The 23,603-nt window shown below is 46.3% G+C and overlaps 1 protein-coding gene across 2 annotated transcripts in view; it reads right to left on the reverse strand.

Annotated features, from left to right (window-relative positions):
* The window catches only part of LOC128888330 (uncharacterized), a 260,580-nt gene extending 238,439 nt beyond the window's left edge, over positions 1-22,141 (reverse strand). For both annotated transcript variants that reach the window (XM_054145069.1, XM_054145068.1), the window contains exon 1: positions 21,109-22,141. The gene's annotated coding sequence lies outside the window, so the exon portion shown is untranslated. The remainder of the gene's footprint in view (positions 1-21,108) is intronic.
* Between the last annotated feature and the right edge of the window lie 1,462 nt (positions 22,142-23,603).

The following is a 23,603-nucleotide window of genomic DNA, read 5'->3' on the forward strand; positions in this document are numbered from 1 at the left end:
GGTTGCAAAATCCCAGTATTACAGTCGAGTAATAACGGGACGAAATAGTTAACATCGCAAGGGAGTATCGCAATTCTCGTCGAGGACACCGTTCATAAGAGCAAACATACGGGGAGCTTAGGGACGCGTTACAACGTACGGTTTGGAAATCGGGCAGGATATCCAGATATCGGTGAACAAACTCGCGTGTACAGAATTTCTTGGAAATGACAAACAAATAGGAGGGCCAGCCAGGCCCGTAGAGACGAGAGGAACTATTCGTGAAGCGATTGGGCGTTGTTCAACCTCGCTACCAATAAATAGATTTAATCACGATTATAATTACATTTTAGGACCTTTAATTATGCCCGCAGTAAACGTCAGAGGTCGTTACGTCGATGTTATTTTTTCACTTAAAATAATTAGTCGCGACAGCATGCTCGTGTATTTTTATATTATTTTTCGCCTTTTACGGCCACTTTCGAACGCCGCGCAACCGCGGCGCGTTTGTCTCGTAATAACCGTTAAAAGCACTAATAGGATTTTATTTCGTTCTCGTTCTAACGTGTATCCTAGCGTGCTCCCCCGAAAGTGTTTTTTCGACGCGGGGCTTTCCACCCGATCTCCAGTTGGAAGTTAATTACCCGCGCGCGGAAAATATCTACGACGCGCCGCAGCGAGCAAGACGCGTACAGGCTTTTCCTCTTTTCTTTACGGCCAATTCGAGCGAAATAACGGCCGACGGTTAGTCGGTTTATCCGACCATTAAAGAAGACGACCTGTTAACGGACGCGCGCCGCCAGCAGCCGCTGTCCAATAAATGTCGTGGTAAACACCCAGTCCTGCCTTACGTGTATATTCTGTCATCCGGTCGCCAAACATTATCGTTTGATAAATAAATTAACTGCACGCCTTTTTTCCTGATATTCTTTATCCTTCGAATTTCCTGGTAACCTTTATCCTTCACAATGTTTAGGTCCCCTTAAAGAAAAGTAAGAAATCGAAAAACGAGATGGAAGACAATCATTGTACGGGTGTGAAAAGTTCGAGAGGAACGAGGACCATGCGAGGATATCTACACTGCTATTATCATTTGCCGTTTCTCGTCGATCGATAACGAAACCACGACGCGATCCTGATCTCTTTATGTCTCTCCGGAGAGACGTCCGACTTCGACTGTCGTAAAGTTTCCTCGACTTCAATGTTTTTCTTCAACTGCTGCTAGAAGAAATGTCTTCCACGCGGAACACCTGGTGTAAAAGATAAGGTGACTGAACGATGACAGAAAGCGTATTTCTTTTAATGTTTATAAAAAAGAGAAAACTATTGAAAACCTACGTAATTTTGCTGCGAGAATTATTAACAATAGTTCGAACGCGAATGATTTCTCATCTAATGTAAACAAGAACAGTGAATGGGACCGTTTGAAAATTCATTGGCTCCAATTACGTTGGTAATGCTAGATATTGATATCGAATGATCCTTGGCAATTGTTTTGAAAACAAAGCTACATTTGCATTGTTACGATGCTGACCACGGCGTATTGTGTTATACCCTAAATAATACCGTTATTTAGAGCTAGTCGATCGCAATTGCGCGAACGAGGCAAGAAATTCTAGCATTGCTGGTTGCTTAAAATTCCATATTTTCGCTCGTGGTCGAGTCTCGTGGTCTTTTTGTAGCGTAACAGAGAAACGGCGATACGGGCCGCAGTTTATCACCGTGTTTCGCGCATAGCCTGAAGGTCGCTGCCAAGAGCGAAATGTAAGCGCCAACAGGAGCACCGAGTCACCATAGGGTCCTGCAGGATAATATTTAGTATTCCCGCGGCGTCGACTGTCGTGGCTTATAATATTTCGCGTCATATTAATATTCCAAAGGGATGCCGGCCATGCAGGCGGCGACTGGGGAGAGAGGCGTCCAGGACGAGCAGAACGACCGGTGCAGCCATTGCAGCTGCACAGTGCCGTACCTCGCAAGCGTCAACGTCGAAACGCACCTCTACCCTCTTGGAAAAATAAATAAATCGTTCGGAGGATGTGCAAAATTTCGATCCGAGTGAAACGGTAGAATTAATTTTTCAATAAATTTCTAACAATTTCCTTCGTTACCAAGATGGAATTTTTCAAAAATTTCGCTGCCGAAAACAGCCAAGAAACCGTACAAGGTGGCATCGATGTTATATACAGGGCGTACAAACGACTGTCTTATGCATTCGCCGCAGGGATCGCCGGAGAATTACGTGCAAAAGTCCTTAAATATTCCTGCATGTGCGTGTCTCGAGCGAGCGCGTAAATTTTTTATCCCTTCGACGGAAAGGACGAAGCAGAAACACCTCGTCCCTGGAAACCATCTCCGAAATTGCGAATCCACACAAATTGCGCGTCGCAGCGCGTGGCTGCACATCCAAGAGAATTCGATCGGATTAAACGAGGCCGGTTAATTAGCGCTGTGTCAATAATTACACGCAAAAAGGGCAGGGACAATATTTGCCGCCTAATCCGCAATTCTTCTTTGCGCATTCGGCACGCAACAAAGCTGGAATCACCGAAGCGTAAACATTATCCAATCGTTAAAACAACGGGTCACTCGCTTTTACCGTCCAGGCAATAACTTGCGCTCGCGTCCACCGCCCCGACAGAGTTGAACAATTACTTTGTGATTACTTTTCTAGTTGATTGCTGCAAGTAATCGCAATGATCATGGTTAGGCTAGCGGCAGCTCTGCTTTTGTACCAAACGTACGTTCTAGCTCTGCTTGCGTACATTAATCTTCCATTTTTCTGCGCTCGCTTTATACATTCAACTCGATCGAGTGAAATATTTAAACAGATAATTGTACGAGAAGTAAATTATGGTTCGGCATCCATTCGTCAATTCAGTGGTTTCCGTTTCATTTCGTAATTAATTTCCCTAACTTATTCAACAAATGTATATTTAACTAGAAAACGTTGGTCGTAATTATCAACGTCCATTTGTTAACTTCTCGATTCGATCGCGGCAAAAGGTGTACCTATTACGTGATTAACGATTAGTAAATTAATCATATCCGACGATTACATTAAGTCTGATTACTCGTAATAATCATTATCAATTACACGGTAATCGCAATCATTAATTACTGGTTCGATTATACGATAATCATGACGGTTAATCATTAATGAAATTAAATTTTCCCGGGTACTGGCAGCCGACGAAAACACAAAACGACGAGGTAACGACCACGGTCGAATCAATTTTCAGCAAGCGAATTGCAAATGAAATCGACCGCGGCAAAGAACATCGATGCGTCCTCGAGAACGGGGGTGAGCACCCCAACGTGATTACAACCCCTTCGTCTCAGATTATCACTGTTCCTTCCGTCCGTGTTCTGTCCGCCTCTCCTCTCGGCAAACACCTTCGTCACCGAGGCCGTGTTTGAACGTGTCTCGTGAACACGTGACGATAACGTAACGACGTCAGGGCGATTTAACGGACGGGGAACGACGTCTTCAACAGGGCACACCCACGAGTCTCGCCCTCGAATCGATTCCCAAACGACCGAAGAAACCATTCTTACGATCTTTGATTCTTTCGTGGTGAGAGTCTCATTAGAAAGGTGATCGAGTGCCCTTTGAAAGTTTCTTGAAAAGAAAATTTAATTCATATTTTAATTATCAAGAATTTGACAAAGAACGCTTGGTACACAATAAAGATTCCTCCTAAGACGTTAAACATCGATCTCTTAAGATCGACCATATATGGTATTGTACGCAAAAGTACCTCAGACGGTCTGCTCAAAAGTACCTGAAACGGAGGTAAGAGTAGAAGGAGCTCAAGTGTACCAGTTAATTCCCAAACGATGATGGGAGCCGACTAAAAATGTTCTCGAGGGAACCCGAATTCAAGCGGTACGAGGCTAGCGAAAGCAATTCTGACAGGAAGCACGCGAGCCACTCGTTATTTCCCTCAATCAGCCCCTTCCTTCTTAGCATCGCAATTATCAATTCGAGATCGTGACGCGAATCTAACCAGCCGAAAATTGATTCCACCGCGACGCGCAACACCGGGCCGCCTAAACGGTAGGGAACGCGACGCCTTTAACAAGGAGAACACGAGAGAAGACGCCAAGACGACGGGAGCATTGCGACCAGAACGGAGGAAGCAAGAGCGTGGGTGGAGAGATTTAAAGGGAGGCGAACAAGCAACGGAAGGGACCAGCCTCGCGGTAGACGAAGCCATTTACGGCCACGTAAGCGGTTTCCATTGTCTATGAGAGGTATAATGGAGTAATCTCGCGGTGATGCGCCGCCACCGAGGCCGATATTCAAATTACGCGCCTCTTACAAGTATATACACGGAACCGCTATACCGACCCTTCCGGTCAGGAGCATCGGCCACGGTCAGCGCCGGAATATGTACACCGGTGCTTGTTCGCCAGTGCCGTAACTACGAGACCAACGGGGACCTCTCCGCGTTATCGACCGGTAATGCGGTGACCGGGCTAGTACACAATTAGCGATATCACGGCGTAATACGAACTCTCTGCGTCTGTGCCCAGGTTTCTGGAGTCCGAGCTATCGAGTTTCCACCCGCGATCCAGTCACGAACGAGCCGGGCTACCGTCACCGCTAGTACGCGAGCAAACTGTTCGACGAATATTGCACGATACCCTCGCCTAACTCCAGAGAGAGGATGGCGAGTAGCTGGCATTCAAACTGATACAGAAAATAAATTCGAAAAATGAAACGTTTGAGAAAATGATCTACAAAGCTAACGCGTAACGAAGATGACGAACGAGACATATCGAAATAAACTGAGAGAGTAATAGTAACTATTGACGTAGAGATATGTAAGAAAAATAAAATAGTTCGAGACGTATAAGATGCATTTTGCATTTGACCGACAATGTAGCGCGGACTACGCCTATGCGGTGTGACTGCTCGAAAGAAAAGGAGACTCTGGGAGGGTAGCAAAGGCGGTCCGAACGGTGAAAGTTCCTTGCCTCTGTCCCCTTCAGTTCGTAGGTGCCTCGCCAACTCCTGAACGATATACAATACCAGTGGCACAAAGAGTTAACTAGTGTTTGCCCGAAGCAGAGGTGGGATTCGGTGACTGCGAGGTATGGTTGGGGCGATACATCATCGCACGTCCAGAGTCATAACGTGACATGCAACACGCGGGCGCATCAGTCATTTAGCCACAAATGGAATCTGCTTCCTTCCTCTTGCAGCGTTTCCGCGCCTTGTACGCGGCATTTTGTGCGTCCACGGGCATTGTACGCGCCTGTGAGTGCGGTTACTCGTCCGGTGGACGAAAGGGCGAGAGGGCGGCAGTAACGAGCTGCCACAGGCCAGAAGCTCATATGCCCCCCTTCCAAATTCGTAAAACCGCGCGCTACAAGCTGCGATGTTAATTGATGGCTCCAAGGGAGGAATATCAATAACGGCCGAGTCTGTTTATGAACCTGTAAATGTTGTTGTTCCGCGGCGGGTTCATCAGTATTAATCGGAACGCTGATACCACGAACCCCGCAACGGGATGATTTATACGGGGAGCTATTTGAAGGAACCACGATGCAATTAGAGATACGGCTCCCACGGTTAGCAGGGAGTTTGAATCGGTGTGGAAACTCGATGGTTTCTCGCGGGGTTAGTAAGAAGAAGAGGGTGATCTTTTACGACTAAAACAAAAATCAAAGTTCCTATGTAATAGGTTGTTACATAAACTACTCCTGCATACCTTATTAATTAAACATCAATATCGCACGCAGGAAACTCTACGAAGAAAAAATTGCCGATTGACCCGATTCCAGCGACGAAGAAAAGGGCGTACTTTCATCGAAACTTCGAAACGTCGACGCGGATAAACTTTCTCGGAAAAGGAGATACGAAATCCTCTCTCGCGACTTGTGTCTCGCGACGCGATACACCCCGAAGATGTCGCGCGTTAAAGGATTATAAATCGACTTGTCGGATCAACAAGTCACGACAGGGAAGGAAACGTGAAAGAAACCCGAGGCGAAACGACGGGAACAGAAATCTTGTCATTGACAGAGCCCGTGGAAATTCCCACGAAACTTTCGCGAGCAAGAATTTGCCGGGCGTGTTAAAATTCACACGGTCGAGCACGCGAGATAGAATCGAAGCTCTCGGGGCGGAAAAATTTCACGGAAGGACGCGAGTAGCATACGTGACCCCTCGAAATCTTCTGCAGGCACCGAAAAGAGCCCGACACCTTTCGACGGAATCAGGCTACCTGCTCGTGGAGTCTGTGCAGCCTCTGCTTCGTGACTCTATTCATGGCTGTTAGAGTCTCATTTTTGCTACGATTTTCGCAGATTATTTTTGTATATTTCGAAGAAGATCTAAGTAATTAAAAAAAAAACTAATGTTGAGTCATTCGCGTATAAAGATGCCGGACTGGAGATTTTAAAAAAGATTGATTCGTACTCCAGGCAAAAAATTGCGGAAGACACTTTTCCTCTTCCCGTTCGTTGCCGCGGTGTTCCCCCTTAATGGACTTTAACGAGTCCCAAGATGTAGAGGAAAGAAAGGGAGGAGAGAATCGATAGGGCTCGCCGTGGTTAAATTAGAAAACTCTCCGGAGCCCAGTACCGGAGGAATATTTAAATTAGGTAAACGCCCCGCGCCGAGGCCTTATCCTTAATGAGCTGAATGAGCGATCGAGTGTTTTCGGTGATCCTCTCGAACAGGGGTTGCGCATTCCCGCGTGCGCTTCGCTCCTTTCCTCGAAAGCGGCGACACGCTTTTATCGCGTCGTACCCTCTTCGAGAGTAATTCAAAACAATTTTCGAGAGGGAGGAGGGTCCAGGCCGCTCGACGCAGTTGGATCATCGCTTGTTCTAACCCGAGATGATCCCTCCATAAAGTATTCAGTATCTTGAATTCAATGAGCACCGGTTCCATCCCTTGCTCCGAAATACAATCTAGATCTAAACTTCTCGCTCCATTTAGGTCTAACAGTTTTATCGTTGTGCTTCGAGTGCACTCCCGTCGTAAATGATTATAAAGATCGTTGATGAAGGCAAGGAAATCTTATTTCACTTTTCATGGAAAGATCTGGAGCGCCGTGTAAACCATCCACGAACTTAAATATTCCATTTACGCGGAGAATACCTTCCTACTGAATTAACCTTGAATTAAATATTTATATTCTTTTCTGCACTTTGCAGACTAAGTGGTCCGCTCTTCCCAAATATGTTCAACTAATTTATGCGGTGTACGTTTGTTGATAGAAGCTATCTCGCTAATTATTTTAACGTGGGTTTGCGGTTAGGTGACGCGAGGTCAAAGATCAACGCACGTTTGATCTCCCCGTGAAACAAATTTAAAAGTTTCAAGAGCGAACGTGCTCGGCCCGTGTAAAAAGAGTTAACGATGATGAAGTCATTAGCTTGTCAGCGGAACTAAAGCGATCTCGTTCGCGACGAAAATGGCGAATTAGATCCAAACTGATACAGTTTTGTTAGGAACGTGTTATTAGTGTATTAACATGCCGCGTTAATGATGACCGCGGTACATGCCACTTTCTATGGTCATGTAAACGTAATAACGTACATCAGCGCGCATAGTGGCACAAATGATTAATATCGAGCGCTGTCCAACGATAATACCGTTACACTAACGTTACAGTAATTATTCCTACTATAACACGATGGATTATTTTCTGTCGAATGAATAACCAGACAACCGCGCATTGTTAAATTGTCGCGAATCGAACGGCCTCGCGCCCGAAATCCACCATAGAATCCATGAATATCGATACCGTCATTTTCCTCCTTAATGCACGGTTTACGCGAAACAAGCGCCAAAGCAACGCGTAAAATGACAACGTGAAACAAAACGCTGACCGCTTGACGACCTGAACGCACCGTAATTTCCAAACGCGTCACCAGCTTTAAATTAAATTGAAAATCCTCCGAATCCGACGACATTTACATCTTAAACACCGAGTGTACATCGACGGTATTAAGTAAAAGCGCGCCTTTACGGGAATTTTTCAAGGAAATTACGGAATTCAATCTCGAGGATCAACCACCCTCCGAGAACTTCTTCATGAATCTGACTCTCAATTAATATGATTAACTTTCGCCGACGGTCCTCGCGTTCTGCGTCTGTTTCCCTCTTCGTTACACCCGTAACAGATATTGGATAACCGAGGATAAGGTATACGGTTGGCATCGAACCTTTCTTTGTGCCATGACAGGGTGTGCCAAAGGCAAAGAAGAGCAGACAGGGCGAAAGAGCATCTTGGGTGTGGCCAGACTTGCGTCGAAACCACCTAATGCCCCGCTTCTGCTTGTGGATCACACCTTCGCTTCTTTACACATTTGCGTAAAGTCTCGACCATACTCTATGAGACCTTGGAATAAAGACAAACGCCTGATAAGGCCACCGTGTAACGATCATTCGCCATGTTTATTGAACTGAACAGTGAAGTGATACCAAGTAAGTTTGTAAAAGCTACCAGAGACTCCATCGTGATTGCGACGTAATCCGAGTCATTGCTGGAATCGCAAAAGCGGGAACGTGGCTTTAGGGGTCTAGGCTCGGTCCTCGACTCGAGTCTGTACGCACCCTTACACGCGATCAGACTTCATAAGCAAGCGGGGCTCCGGCAGTCTTCGAAAGCAAACAACCTTGTGCTTCCCCTCGCTCTTTCTCGAGCAGTCTTCCTCCATCTTTGCTCCCGTCCCCCGTCCTCTGTTAACCTCTGGTTTCTCGTGCTTCCAGCGTTCGCCCTCGGGACTCGCGAATCCTTCCACCTTAAATCCTCGAACACAGATGCCAAAGGTGTTCCAGACCAGCGTGCACCCCACCGAAGGCAGATCCTCCCCGAGTATTTTATATTCACCTCAAATCATGCATATTTAATAGCGGAAGCGGCTCGATCTGCTTTCCCTAAGAGTTAATCGCGCCACCGCGCAGCACTGTAAATATCCTCGGATGAATCTTCGCTGCATTCTCTGCTTCCCAATTTCTGGATCTCCCTTGGCACGTCTCCATTCGCGACACCAGCTCGCGAAGGCCAGCGGGGAACCACTCGACGACGCCGTGAATAGACGAAACCACGGTGGAAGATATTTTTGTTAACCTCCACTTCGGTTTTGGGTTTTCAATACACCGCGGTACGCGTGTAGTCGACTCCCGTATGTGATAGAATTTGAATATACGGTATTGCCATTCAGGTTATCGCAAGCTTGGAACCGAGTTGAGATAAGCGAAGAACGAGGTAGGCGAAATTTGATCGCTGTTATCTCGCCCTCGACTTCGTATACGCCGAGAACCAAAATGAGGTACACCGAGAGGTGATCGGGATAACTTTGCGACAACCTGACAGGCAATACTGTATAGTGCATGGAACAAATATAATGACTTTCGAGAGAGACCCGCGGAGCGGTACGCCATGCGATCCTCTTGTTGGAAACACGTCGACAATGGAGGCTTTCCCCGCTGTTGACTACCAGCCCTGGTTATTGTTGTCGCATCTGGGTTTGGTTCATTCTGGTTTTTTTAAACGAACAACCTTGCTTTTTCATGAATATTAACGTCCTCCTAAGAATTGTGTTAGAGACGTTTCCTACTCGCTGTTTCAACTGTAACACAACAGCGATATTTTCCGAGCGTCGAGCGAGCAAAGAAATTTACAGCAGCAGGAAAACGAGCGCCGACTGATTCACGGTAGCACAAACGCTGGCGATAAACGTCGACGAGGCTTTGCGCGTGACGCATTCATCATCGTTTCTCACGTGGAGCGACTGGCACAAAATTAGAGGGAAAATGGGACGTACGCCGGATGTAACGCGTCGAACTGTCATCGGGAGCCACGTCTCGCTCGAACGAATCGTTCGAACAAAACCAAGCGCTGTCGGTCTATTTGTGACGCGCCTATAGAGGGTCAGTTAGGCACGACGGTGCACAAAAGAGCCGATTCCGACGCGTAGGTAGCCAGGGCCAACTATTCGGGAAGAAAAATGTTGTGCAGCCGTTCCCAGCGCGTTCAAAGAACATAATGTATTTGCGCTTCGTTGATTAGTTTACGCGAAGTAAACCATAGGTCGGGTCTTCGAAACATGGTTGACGAATGCAAATCAGGTCAAACATTTCTTTACTTAACTTTCTTCAGGAATCACAATAATTCTTTCGTGTTCGAGAGAAACGGTTAAGTAAAATGTTTGTGATTTCAGGGTACGACCGCGAAAACGAAAGTAGCTTTACAGATGGAAATGCGATATCGATGAACGAAACTAACTTTGACAACAGTATACGTATAGGTTCCGCGGAAGTTATCGGAAAAAATCGAGCCGGTAAAGATAGGCAAAGATACGATGGTTTGAGTTACAGCCGCTGGGGCGAATCCCATCGGTGTTCTCACGGATTTGACTTTGCTCAACTTGCGTCAAGTTGTCTCAAAGACGGCTGCACGTCGCGGGTATCAAAGGAAGTCTCGTTTTAATGAAACCCAATTATGCGTCGAGGTTGCGAGACACGTCGGGGACGAGTTTGCTTAAACAGACAGATTCGGGACAGCGGACAAATAATTAGTTGAAGTTCGGAAGACTGTCACGATTAGAACGCGACTTTTTCTTCGTGCTGCGATGAAGCTTATTCTTATATCAGGACTTGAAATGCTTGGGATCGCTTCGTTTCTTTAATAACTTCCCACGAAGCAGTGTACAAAATGAAGGTAGAGAACAGATACAAGGTAAAACCTAGGTACAAACGTTTTCCAAGGATCTAAGAATTGACGTACCTCGACTCCAATTCGTAGTAAAGGCACTTTTCACATACTAACCCCAGCATACCCTTTATCGTTACGTGGAATCTGCTGCTCGAACGCAAACTAGTTTCGAATCGACCCACTCGAAACGCATTTCCCCGTGAGAGCAGCGGAGGCAAGAGGCAAACGGAGAAAAGAAATTAGAGGCGAGAGGAGCCTGGAAACGCAAACGGAACAACGAACGGTCGCGGGATGCCTTTATCAGCCTCCGGGGGCGCGCGGTTGTTGGTTCGGGTCGAAAACTCCTGCGGATATAAGCAACGGATAAGTAAGTATCGCGGTTCTATGAAAAATGCAACGCTCGAGTTATCGTCGACGTGAATTTTTCATCGGCGCGAGTCGAGCCGCTGCTGCAGCCGAGGCTCCGCTCCCTCGTCGTCTCCTTCCGTTTTAACCAACCCCTTACTCACCCCTTTCCTTTTTTTTTTTAGCCCGGCCACTTTCTTCCGCGACGCGAACGCGAGAGGCGGCGAAAAGGAGGGAAAGTTTCGTAGTGACCCCCGTCGACGAAGAGGAAACTTCGACTGCGACAGCTGCTGCGATTTTCGGGATGGATATGGTCCACCCTTCGAAAGGAACGATTCGCTTAAATCGTAATGCTTCTGACATGCTTATGGAGAACACTATACGAATAATCACTTCGAGTTTCTTAGGAAATTCGGAGACCTGCTTTCCAATACGACGCCGACGCCGTTGTCTCGGCTAGCAGCAAATCGAGGAAGCGTCGCTAAACTCGAGGTGAACATCCGCGATACGAGCAACTTTCGTCTTTTGGGTTCCAGACCGAGGTATTCAGGAGCGGGATCCGTTGTTTCCAATTTCGGTCGAAATCGAGCCACTCTGCGGCGATTTTACAGGAAACGTTGCCGAACCAAGCTGCTTTTGAGCCGAAAGAGTTACATGCTCGACTAACTTCGTCGCAGACCGGGGGGACGAGTTTAGTTCCAAACTCTTGTACAACTTGCTTCTGCATCTTTGCCTGTTTTGCGTTCGCGTGCATTTTTTAAAGGGACGTTCTTTCAGGCGCTGTGATGTATCTTCGAACACCCTCTATAAATCTCTCGCAGTTCTGTGACAATTGCGCCACCGCTTTTTATCCAATACTAGGACAATTATTCCATTTTATGGGGTCCTCGAAGTTGAAAATCCACCGAAACTTTGTTCCTCGCGTGAGACTAGCTATATTTTTAAACGGTCGTTCTCCAGCGAAACGTTCCATGCCGCATTTAGACCCAAGAGGCGCGAGAGCAGCACTTGACTTACGTATTCAAATACCTCCTTGGAAAGAGACATTATTGCGTAAGATAATTAAACGGAGTCGCTGGAATGGATAAATTAAATCGTCTACTATTCCTCGACCCTGTAATTAGTCGTCTACCCAAAGTGCACTGTCAAAGAACATTTCCCCGTGCTCCGTTATCAGGAGACAAGCTGTTAATTAAGTGGACCGTTCCCCGTCTGTAGCAGCAGATAACACAATCCTTGGATAACGAGGGGAACACTTTTGTACAAGTGTGAACGTTCGATGAGTCGGCCATCGCGAGGAGATTAGAAAATCCCGATGAGACGTAGCCTGCTAATGGCCGCGCTAAATGGAAGTGAGTAATTACGACGGGAGGGAAGAGAGCCTCGCGCTCCGGAGAGAGCCCTTCGTCGTTTTGTGCGCGATTCGCGAACATCGCGCACTTGACTCGAGAATGAGAAAGTACCTGACAACATCTATGGAAGAATTCGCGAAACCTAGATACGAATGGAGGTCAACTTTCTTAAGCCGGATGAAAATTTCGAGCAACGAATGCGAGATAAGCAGCTTATCGATCCGTTACCTTTTTACTACTAGAGTGTATTAGGTCATTCCATATGTAACATCGTTTCTTACGTTACTATCGAAAAACTTTTCTTAGACCAGATATAACAAGGATATAGAAAAAATATAAATGGAATCTTTTATCACACCCACCATATATTTTGGACCTTGGACTAAAATGTTCATCTGAATTAAAAAGCTATTCGCTATACCAGACGGATAACCGAGTATTTATTTTGTTAATCATAGTATCTTCTTGACACGCTTAAAGATCACAACGAAAATTGTTCGAGTGTAGCCCTCGGAGGCGTTCTTCTCGGCTGCCAATGATAGATTTAGTGGCTCCGATGCGTACAGAAGCCGAGGGGTGGAAAAAACGAGAAATGGGGGAGGAAGAAGAGAACGGAGGCGAGAAAGATTTGTCGCGAGCATCGAAGATTGGAAGCGCGAGGAGAGGTCATGGAAGCAGAGATAGGAGAGCTTCGAGGGAGCCCAGCTAGGAGAAATTGTACGAGGCGTGGACGGGTTAAGTTATCCGTGCGTCTCGGGATGCGCGCCGACATTATTTCGTATCTTACAGGACACTTCGGGCAATGAGGACGTCTTGCTGTGTGCATGCTGCCGGAATCCATAACGAGGTCTTATCTATCTTAGTCCGGCTCCACCCTTTTCACTTCTTCCTTTCCTCCTTCCTTCCTGGCTATTCTGGATCTTCTCGCGCTGGATCCGACTATACACGTGTTTCTTTTTAAATTACAATCCGTTCCACAGTCCTTCGCCGCCCTGTTTCTTACCGTACCGTAATTCCCTTAGCTCGTAATTAAACCTGGAGCACTAAGGCAGAGTGCTGCATCGCTCCACTCATTTTTGTTCTAGCTATTTCTAAGACACGGAAGCACCGCATTAGTTATGCTTCCATGTAATCTGACAGGGGAAATTCTATCCGGTTGCAGATCTGAACTTGCTCGAAGTGCTCGCCCTATTCGTTAGCTAATTAATTTAAACTCTACTTCCGCTTGTATTCGTAGATGATGAAAAATCCATAATGCTAATGAGATTATGTATATATTCATCTTCGCGTTATAATTTACGTCTCAGATAATCGTAGTTATTCTTTTACGAAAGTCGATTACCTTAAACACACTCCACGTGGAAAAACAGTTCGTTGTTCGGCTTCCATCGATTAACGCGCGACGCACGATGCAGGTTGCCAACCGGGGCACCGCGTAATTGCAGGATTCAGATGCAATCTGTGCGATACGCGCGATTTAGCCCCCATATTTCATCCAGGCCCGGCTTTTCTCGCTCTGATCGGGGAACAACTTTTTCAAGACAAACGAGCGCCGATTACATCGCGACAACACACATTTTCGTACGAAGGACCGTCGCTATTTTTCTCCTCGTTTCTTGCACGACTCACAAAGGAAATTCTAAATTTACAACTACGTTGGGTTTAAACTTAAGTTTTGGTAAATTATAAACGTCGACCTACTTCTAATAATAGAAGACACTTGTTTTAACCCTGGAGTCTTGTCGAAACATTCCAAGTTTCTAGAATTCGCAAAATGAAATGAAATAGGTGGAGGAGAGGCGGTTAAACTTCGATGGTAGATAGACCTCGATAATTAAGAAATTAATGAAACGAGAAATTCGTAACGGTGTTACGAAAATTTGCCAGTCGCTCGGGAAAGGAACGTTGCAACGGGATGCGAGTAATCGCGACGGTTTCCACGGTTCCGCGCCATTTCCGGCGAGTTTTAAAGCGGGACATGCGCGCGCTGACGAAGCTGTACTGTACGCGCCGCGGACCGCTAATAACAAACCTCGCAGGGTGATTACACGGCGTGATTTCGCGCAGATTGGACGAGTGATTAATTCTTGCGGACAATCCGCGCCGCTGCCACCCCCGCGGGCCGCTCAGTCGACCAGAGCCCACCCGTATTCCTCTGTTCGTCGCCGCCCTCTGTGGATTTGTCGCTCGTCCCCGACCCCCTGGCAAGGATATTTTAATTCCGAAGCGGCGGCGGAGCGGTTTGAAACGGTTATTAATTCGTGTGTCGAGGGTCCGAGCGTCGGCCTAGCCAGCAGTCGGGGGGGTTCGTTCCAATGGCCAACGGGTCCGACGGAGACGAAAAGGGAGACGATGCTCGTAAAAACAACCCCATTGTTATCGCCGTCCCGTAGCTCGTTTCCCAGTGGGTGGCACTCGAGGGAAAGAGAAAGAAACGGGGAACAGAGTTTCGCGTACAAGTCGCGGCGTGGACTGCGTTCTCTCAACGTACAGTGGCCCATGAAAGTATTCGACTAACTTCGACCTAAAAGTTTAATACTAGTCTCATTAGATCCGTGAACTATAGAAACACAATAAGAATAATTTCGCGAGCCCCACAAGTGCACACGTACCTCCGTCTGTTTTTCATGAAATATTCGTTCCGCGATTTCGACGTTTCCGATGTTTTTACGGGAAACGCGGACGGATTGATTTTCAGCTGCTGTTTTTTTGCAGCGGGTGGAAGCATTTTTTCCAACAAACGATTTCATACCCGTGCGAGATGGACTCAACGATATGGGATTCGATTGTCTAGAAAGAGCTCGCGTTGAAGAGATTGACGGCGTGGTCCTCTTTTCAGCATTTAATAGCGAATGCTCGTCTCGAACCCTCCCTTTCGACGTGGCGAACGTGGTGGTCCGTCAAGTTAGTTTGCATAAAATTTCGTGGGAATATTAAAATGATAAAAACCACTACCAATTCGTTGCATACACAAGTAAAGATAAATATGAACTCCGATTAAAAGTATAACGTACTATTCAATTAATCACTATTTTCCAAACGTATCTAATAGGTTTACGCATCTCGTGGATATCAAAAAATAATAATAATAAATTCCCTTTGACAAACGGATCGAAGCGAATGACGGCGTGTGTTGATTTCGCGAGATGAACGATTCTTTTCGATTGATTAATGCCGAGCCACCCTTCGAAACTGTTTTGCAGTCCTCGTCTCGTCTCTCTCTCTGATCTAGAGCAGCTCGTTTCGCAACGACAGACTCGTCTCCGATTTTATGCCTCGTTTGAGGGCGCACCCGTCTAACCCCTGCCTCTTCTTTTGCTCTGCACCCTTTGGGGACGAACGGCTCTAACCCTCCATGAAAATCACAGAACACGAGACTCGCGGCGAATGGTCTATTTGGTATTTAAATAAGCGTACGTGTACGCTCGCGTCGTCTCGCAAACGCAACGGGACAAGTTCACCGAGCTTCTTTTCAAGGGAACCGGGACCCCGATCCTTGGATATTTATGAGACGAGAAAGGGTACGGTCAATTAGACCGTGACTGGTAAATATGCTGATCTGAATAACGCAAAGCGTCCATCGAGAAATAGAAACAATAATGAACAGAACGAGAGACCGACCACGGCGTCTGACACGTGTGCTCTCATTCCACTTGCCGGGCGACTTCCACGCTACGCATTACTACTTGAAAACACAGGTGCGCGCTGTCAACGATAACTTTATTTGAAGTTTCTTAACTTCAGTTTTGCGAGTAATAAATGAATAAGAGAAAACCTAAAGCTCGAACAAAAACGCGGGTAATCAGGACTATCTCTATTATTAATTTGATTTGTTTCACTACAATGATATTTTCGTAAATAAAAATACGCTTGCAACCAAGAATATATGAGCATATAAAGATCAGAATAAGGTCAGAAAAATATCTTGCACGGAAAACAACAGCGTTTGCGACAGCACGCAGCATGCACTTTGAATGCACTTCGATGCGTCACCAGTTCCTAGCTGGAGGCGAGGCTGCATGCTGTGCGTGCTCTTTTAAATCAATTCGACGTGCAACATGTCGCGTCTTTGCAACCGTTGTTTACTTCTGCAGGCACGTACAGAGGAGTTGACAGGAAATTCAATTCGATCGCAGGATGAAATATAACGGTCAACGCAAATGCGCCCGAAGCTTATGACGCTTTAAACGCAATAGTAACGCGCAATTTTTACCACCGATGAAAATTTACTTTCCAAAGCGAGGCGAATACATTCCAGCCGGGCAACACAGACGCAGACGAAATATAGGGTGATTTTAGAAACTGGGGCAAGCTGTAGAGTTTCATAGAATGTGAAATATCTTGTAACGCGTTACACGTTTAATGGGCATGCCTTAATACTTTTATACGAGGAATAGCGAGGAGAAGAGATTTATTTTAAAGAAGATGCATGGTTCCATTTCAAAAAGAAGTATCGCACTCGTGTGCTGCGGCAAGGAAGGAAATTATATATCATCAAACGAGTTCCTATTTCGAAATTCTACATTTTCCAGCGTACATCTCAGTTTGGAAAAGCAGTACAGCTTATTCCATTTTTTAATCGATAAGTTGAATGACAATGTTCAACGACTAGAAATTTATTATCACGATAAAAAAACCTTGAAACCTTCTCGTGCGTTACATTTTATTTCACTTACTCCCTATTTGCGGAGCATCTCGACTCGAGCCCATTACGCTAACCGCGTTTCTGCCTCGAAATGAACTTCTGTTTCCACTTTTATTCATAGGCGGGCAAAGTTTGAGAAGCTATGGCCGGCAAAACAAGACGAGAGAAGTTTGCCTGCACAGCTCGTTAAAAACGTACCGATGAACAGATTACGAGGGTTCAAGGAAACCGGTCGATCGATTTCTCGCTCGCCGCGGGGAAAACAAATGCGCGACGTTTACAAAGACCTCCCAGAAGAAATACTTTTGCGAACAATGAAGAGGAAGACGATGTTTCCAGTTTTAAACAAACCTTTACACTTTGCGTGTTTCTGTAGACTTGTTTGAAACCTGGCACACTAAAAAAAACCATAGTGTGTAGACGACGTTTGTAAAAATAGGATCGCAGACCGGGGGTTAAATGCTCCATTTGAACGCTAATTTTGGTGTATCAATTGAAATCGTTGTAAAGACGTCGTAAAAAGGGAACGGATAAAAGTATCACAGTAGAAATCGTAGGCAATCGAAACGATGGAGAAAACTGAGATCGCGGGCGTCCTTGATTCGTCGATACCGCCGATAACGAAAGCCCTTGAAAATAAAGTTGCCAGCTTCTCAAGGGAGAAACGACCGAGTCAATATTGTCTTCCCGTACTAAGCGCGGTATAGCTGGCTAGAACGAGGGAGAACGATGCAGCGCGGGAAACTTTATATATCTCGGTGCGTAGTTGCGAACAAACTTAACAGAATCCAACAATAAGGCAAAGTTCTGTCTCTTCGCTGTTTCCTTCTTCGGCTGGCTAAAAATAAATACACGGGCAAACCTCATCGGTCGCGTCCACGACGAAAAGGGACTCACCCGTTCGATCATCCTAAGCTACGCTTCGCTTGACGCGACGGAAAAAGAAAAATCTCTTTGGCGTCCGACTCTCTAAGCCCGCGTGGCTTGAAATATTTAAGGAATACGCTTCTTGGGAACGGAAACGCCAAACGTCACCTTTTTTTTTTCTTTTTTTTTTTGTTAACGTTTCGACCTAATCTGTACGGCTAACTGCGGTCTACCGTTTATTTTAAATTAAAAGCGCGACCTCACGTTTCGATCTCTGCTTTAAGACTGAATAATAATGCTTGCAGTTAATTCGGTTCCGAAGAAACTACGTCTTGAGACACGCTTTCCCCGGCTTAGGACGCTTTTTAAACTGCGAAACAATCGCCGGTTACGATCAGAAATTACCAGACAGATTGGACGTTGAAACTTTATTTTAATTGGAATTTAAACCCGATCACGATGAAGTAGAATCGTGTACTATATAATAACGTCGCGGGTTCGAGTTTGTCGCGTGCTCGTGGACGGCAATGGAAACCAGCGAGACTTTTCGAAAGTATGTAACTTTCAGAGACTCGACTATGGGCCAGGATTAAAGTCTCAAGTATCCGCTGCTGGACTGTAGCCGTAGACCTTGCCGCGATAAAATCTAATGAGACGTCGGAGGGACTCGAGAATTCGACCAACTAAATTACAGATTCTCAACCCTATATCTTTGTGCCGTCTAACGTTCGACGTCCGACCTTTTATTAAGGGCCAGGTCGAAATCGATTTCTCTATTTCGCCTGAAGGGCGGCGGGGGGGGGGGGGGGGTAAACGGAGTCACCAATTTTTATGGAAACGTTAATTCACGAGCATTAGCGTTTACATCAAGGACGAACCATTCAATTTGGCGTTAGATTTGCGGGAACGTCTTCGTGACTCTTCTCGAACCACGATTTAATTATTTGCAGTCCATTGGCAAATAAAGAAGAATGCTCGAGTGTTTCGAACACGCCTTCGAAATGGTCGTTATAAGGAGATTGCAAAATATAAATTCGACCTAGCAAGAACGGAGTGGTCGGGCAGAGTCGATACGAGCCGCGAAACTTGATCAGCTCCGCTTGAGAAATATCGACAACAAATAACTGACAATGGAAAACCCATAAGGGCCATGAAAGAGAACGCCGAGCATTTCCCGCGGAACACGAATCGCACTTCATTCTCTTCTCGTATGGTCGAGAATTTCTGCGAACTTCAAGCTTGGGAAAAGAGGACGAAATGCTTTCGAGATTGAAATCGAGTTTAACGGAAACTTATGCGACGAGAGCTACCAACTTCTATCGAAGAGAGACGCTTCAACATTGGCAGCCGCGAACCTTTCGTTTATTACAAAATTTCGTTTCTATATATCGTAAGCTACATTTTTTTTTTTTTTTTTTTTTTTTTTATCACAGACCTATCGTCCCCTATCAAGCCCCAATGTGTTTTTAATACACAGTGGAAATCCTGATCTAAGCTTACCCGCTCCGAAACAAATCCAAACAGAGGTGCTCGAAAAAGGGACCGATGCCGCCAGGTATCTACCGCGTCGAGGCGAACGGAAAAAGGTTAAACGCCGAAATTCTGGGACGAGACGGAGCCCCCAAAAAGGATTGGCGAGGACTAACGTTTACTTGGGTCGAGAGAAGTCTTTTGTGAGACGATAAGAGTCGAGGACAGAGAATACGCCCGCATGGATATATCGTTTTCCTTTGTCAAATGTGCCAACGGTGCACGGCTGGCCGGCGTATCGTTCGCATTAGCCTCTTTACGATCGATTAATTCCTCGGTTGCGGAACAAAACATCTCGCCGTGTGAACGATCTATAAAGTCGCCGGCGGCGCTCTCCGTCACGGGCTTTTGTCGACACGCGCTTAGACGACAAAGCGCGCGATAAAAATACCTTCATAAAAACCGTGATCTCAACCCAGCTGACTGCCAGCTCGATCTCGAGCTTTTGCGGTTGAATTTCAAGCCCGCCCGGGAATTTCCTCGCGATCAGCTTCAACGCAACTGAATCACACGCCTCGATGTCGTCAAACGATGGTCCACAGAGCGACGCGTCTCTTTTTCCACGATGGAAACACGGGGAGCGATTTCAATTAATACTTGCATGTATCAAAAAATAGTCGCTCATCTTCACGAATGGCGTATATTAATTGAACCGTGTATAGAGCGTACTCGAAACGAATTAAGAGTAGAATCAGTACCATATATGGTAATGTACCTGTAGACACCTCTCTTCCCCCGTATAACAAAGTGTGTAAGTCAATTACTAAATTGAAAAAATGTACATACCCAGTTTTAATTTATTTAGAATTGTTCACTTTGGGAAAACAGTGAGCAGGCACAGCAATTTCAATTAAAACTCGACATCGAACAAAAAATATTCGGTCAATGTATTAATTAATACATGAAGTGTTTTAAAAACAAAGCGGATGCACAACCTCTGTACTAGAAATACTTCAACTTCGAAAAATGTTTACAGACATGATTACTATCTTAACCCATCGTTATCATTTGCGATGGACAAAATAAAATTACAGATAGGATGTCTCGAACGACTCCAATCGGTGGCGATGATCGCGCGATTCGAGATCCATTTGGAGCAGCGAAGATGTTGAAGGTTTAACGCGTTTCGTTCGTGCGAATTATCGGGCTCGTGTCCCGCGATTCACGAATTAACGAGGCTGGCTCACGGGCTAATGAAAATGTACAGTTAAATTAGCAGCATCGGCCATTTGGGCCTTGGCCAAGCGTGTAATTTACAAGCACAATAATTCGGGCGCAAAGTTCAGGCCGGAATTACCGGAGGAAGCAACGCGACAGGCTTAACGAGCACCGGTTCATCTTTTACTTTCCCAACGTGTTATTGGGTACAACAGAAATGCATCAGTGCCATCGGACGAAATTTCACCTCTGCTCGCCAATGTTTACCATCTTGCGATGTTTAATATCTCTCGAACTGACTCAGATATTTAGAAAAAAAAAACTTCATACAACATTCCAAACGTACAAATGCGAAGCAGAATGCTTCGCAATCGATTTTGCTTTACATCTCAGAAGTATTTTACCTCCACAAACAACGATACCATCGATGCTGTCGTTTTAAAATGTTTGATCAAAAGTTTTGACTAGTAAAAGTGGAAAGACTCGCGGAGTACTATCCCAACACCGGAAGCGTGCACGCGCCGCGCGAAAACAAAAGTGTATCACTTACTTTTTCAACGATCCAGTTGCGAAAATCCTGCTGGTCACTGGACGAAAGTTGTCAGCGATTTCGCAAGATGTCCTCGATGATTCGATTAACTGCTCCGAAACAGGTCGAACACCGTGGGCGGTAAGCACCAAAACAAACAAACGTCGATCGTCACGTGCCACACAGAGTAACGCACCACGGGGCTTCCGGCCGAGTCGATTCTCCTCCGTGAACAAATAAATGCACTGTACGCGGTCGAGGACAACCGTTATTGTCACTGCCTCGCACTGATAACACCAGTATCACCTTTTCACGTCCTCTATCCTCGACGAGGGAACGGGCTGCGTCGTCCGTCAGCAGCAGCCAGTGGTTGTTTTGGCGGGTTCGACGTTCGCGCCACTACGGTCGCGCCATTCTCGCGTGGCGGCGATTATCGAACGTCGATCATCAATCGCGCGAAACTCGACCGCCAAAATTCGAAGTCACGACGACACGCGATACCCCGTGAAAAAAGTTTCGTGCAGTCGATGCGGAATGGCGGCGACCGTGAGGAGACAACCACGAGTCGGCGAGCGCGTCAAGAGAGAGGAAAAATCGACGCGAGCGTGGTTGGTAGGCACGAGTAGCGAACGACGAGAAGAGGTCGAGAGAGAGGAACGACCGACGGCGGCGACGGTCGCGTGGTATCGATTCGTGGCCGTGGAAAGCCGGCGAGGCAGTCGAGATAGAGAGAGCTTTTTCTTCGCCGTTCCCACCCTCTTTTCCACGGTGTGCTCGTGTGTCCTCTCACTCTCCCTCTCTTCCTTCCTCTCACTCTTCGTTTCGAGCCTCGTGCGATGCGGTCAGCGCGCGTCTCCAGATTTTTTCGCGCACTGTCGAGTCTATCTACCCGCGAATAATAATCGGCACGGTCGAACGTTGACCTCCCCGGTCGGCGAGTTATTTACGATCGAGCGTGATTGTTACGTTACGGCCACGACGGCGAACAACGTGCGTACCGATACGACGCGTACGTGCCACAGAAGACAGACGCGTCTCCCTCGAACGTCCGGGTCGGACTGAACGCGGCGGGGCGATCCGGAGACCCACGGAGTCGTTCGAGGTACCGACTACCCCCACTCGGAGGAGCCACGCTTCGGCTTTCCCAACCCTCTCGTCCTGCGCTTTCCTACCCCTCTACAGATCCCACCGACCAACCCTAGCGATGGCCATTCGACGTTCCCGCACCGCGAGCTTTGGAGCAACTTTTACTTTTCCAGTTGTTGCTCCACTCCACAGTGGGACTGTATTAGAATTAACGCTAACAAGTTTTTTACAAATATGTTAATTAAAACCTTTTCGAAGGTAACGAGACTACAGTCCTTCGAATTCATCTCACCTTCGAGTCTATCTAAAGCAACGGAGATATCAAGTACCCATTCCACCCCTTAAGGGAAGGGCTGAGTGAATTCTTCGACCGAGGTAAGCCAATAGAAATGGATCCGGCTTTTAGGCTGGGAATTGGTGCGAACGTACTATATCGGTCGCGAATAGAGTTTATCCATTTGTCGTTACGCTTAGTTTGACTATTAACAGCGAGAACATTTGATACGTTCCAAACTAATAACGCGAAACTCCCGCTACAACGTCGCTGGCCTTTCCTATTAGGTTGCTGCATACGACAGAGATACACCAGAATCTCGCTGGTAGCATGGAAACGGGGCTGTATATTTCTGTAACTGATAAACTTGGTGTGTAATCTAGTCCGCGGAACCGTACTATATTTTCATGGGTGAACATGAAATCCATAAATGGTCGAGTTAGGTTTCAATCCTCTGGGGTATATGTATAAGCAATTTCTGTTTAGTAACCACAGAGTGAAACGAACAAGAATTGAAAAAAAGCGACGAGTAATTTATATTTTACTTCGAGTTATCTATTCTTTTTAAAATTATTATTAATTTCTGATGCGAAGAACAGCGATACCTTGACTTACAAGCACTATTCTCTGTAACAGTAGCGAGTATTTCAATTCAAAGGAATAATTTTCAATTTCATTGTATCTCGACTCGACCAGTTTCGAGCCCCTCGCTACCTGCACCTACCCTACTGTGTTCCTACTCTCTCTGTTCCGCTCTCTTTTGCTATTGGTTCCCTCTCGCTCCACCTCGCGATCTCGCTTTCCCTACCTATATTTCCCTACCTTTCCGCGTTCCTCCGTCCGTCTTTTCTGTCGCTTTTCACCCTCTTTCTCTCGCAACTCTCGAACGTTGTGCCGTGCGTTTTCGGAGCAAGCTGTCTTCGTCGGATCCGCGCTCTTCCTTTGGCCCTTTTCGTGCCACCTTTCGCCCTTACCTACGAGGATTTTAAGGCCCGTTCAGCCACAGTGTTGCCAATTTAGCGGGAGCGCCGCTCTTGACAGTGGATGAATCCTTTTATTGATTTCGTTCGGAGTAACACCTCTTTTCTTTCCGCCTGTACTCGCGTCATCCGAGCGTGCCCTTTTGTTTTCATCGAGCGTTCCATGACTCCAAATC

Source organism: Hylaeus anthracinus, unplaced genomic scaffold (genome assembly GCF_026225885.1).
Source record: "Hylaeus anthracinus isolate JK02 unplaced genomic scaffold, UHH_iyHylAnth1.0_haploid 11994, whole genome shotgun sequence".
NCBI classification, from domain to species: Eukaryota; Metazoa; Arthropoda; class Insecta; order Hymenoptera; family Colletidae; genus Hylaeus; species Hylaeus anthracinus.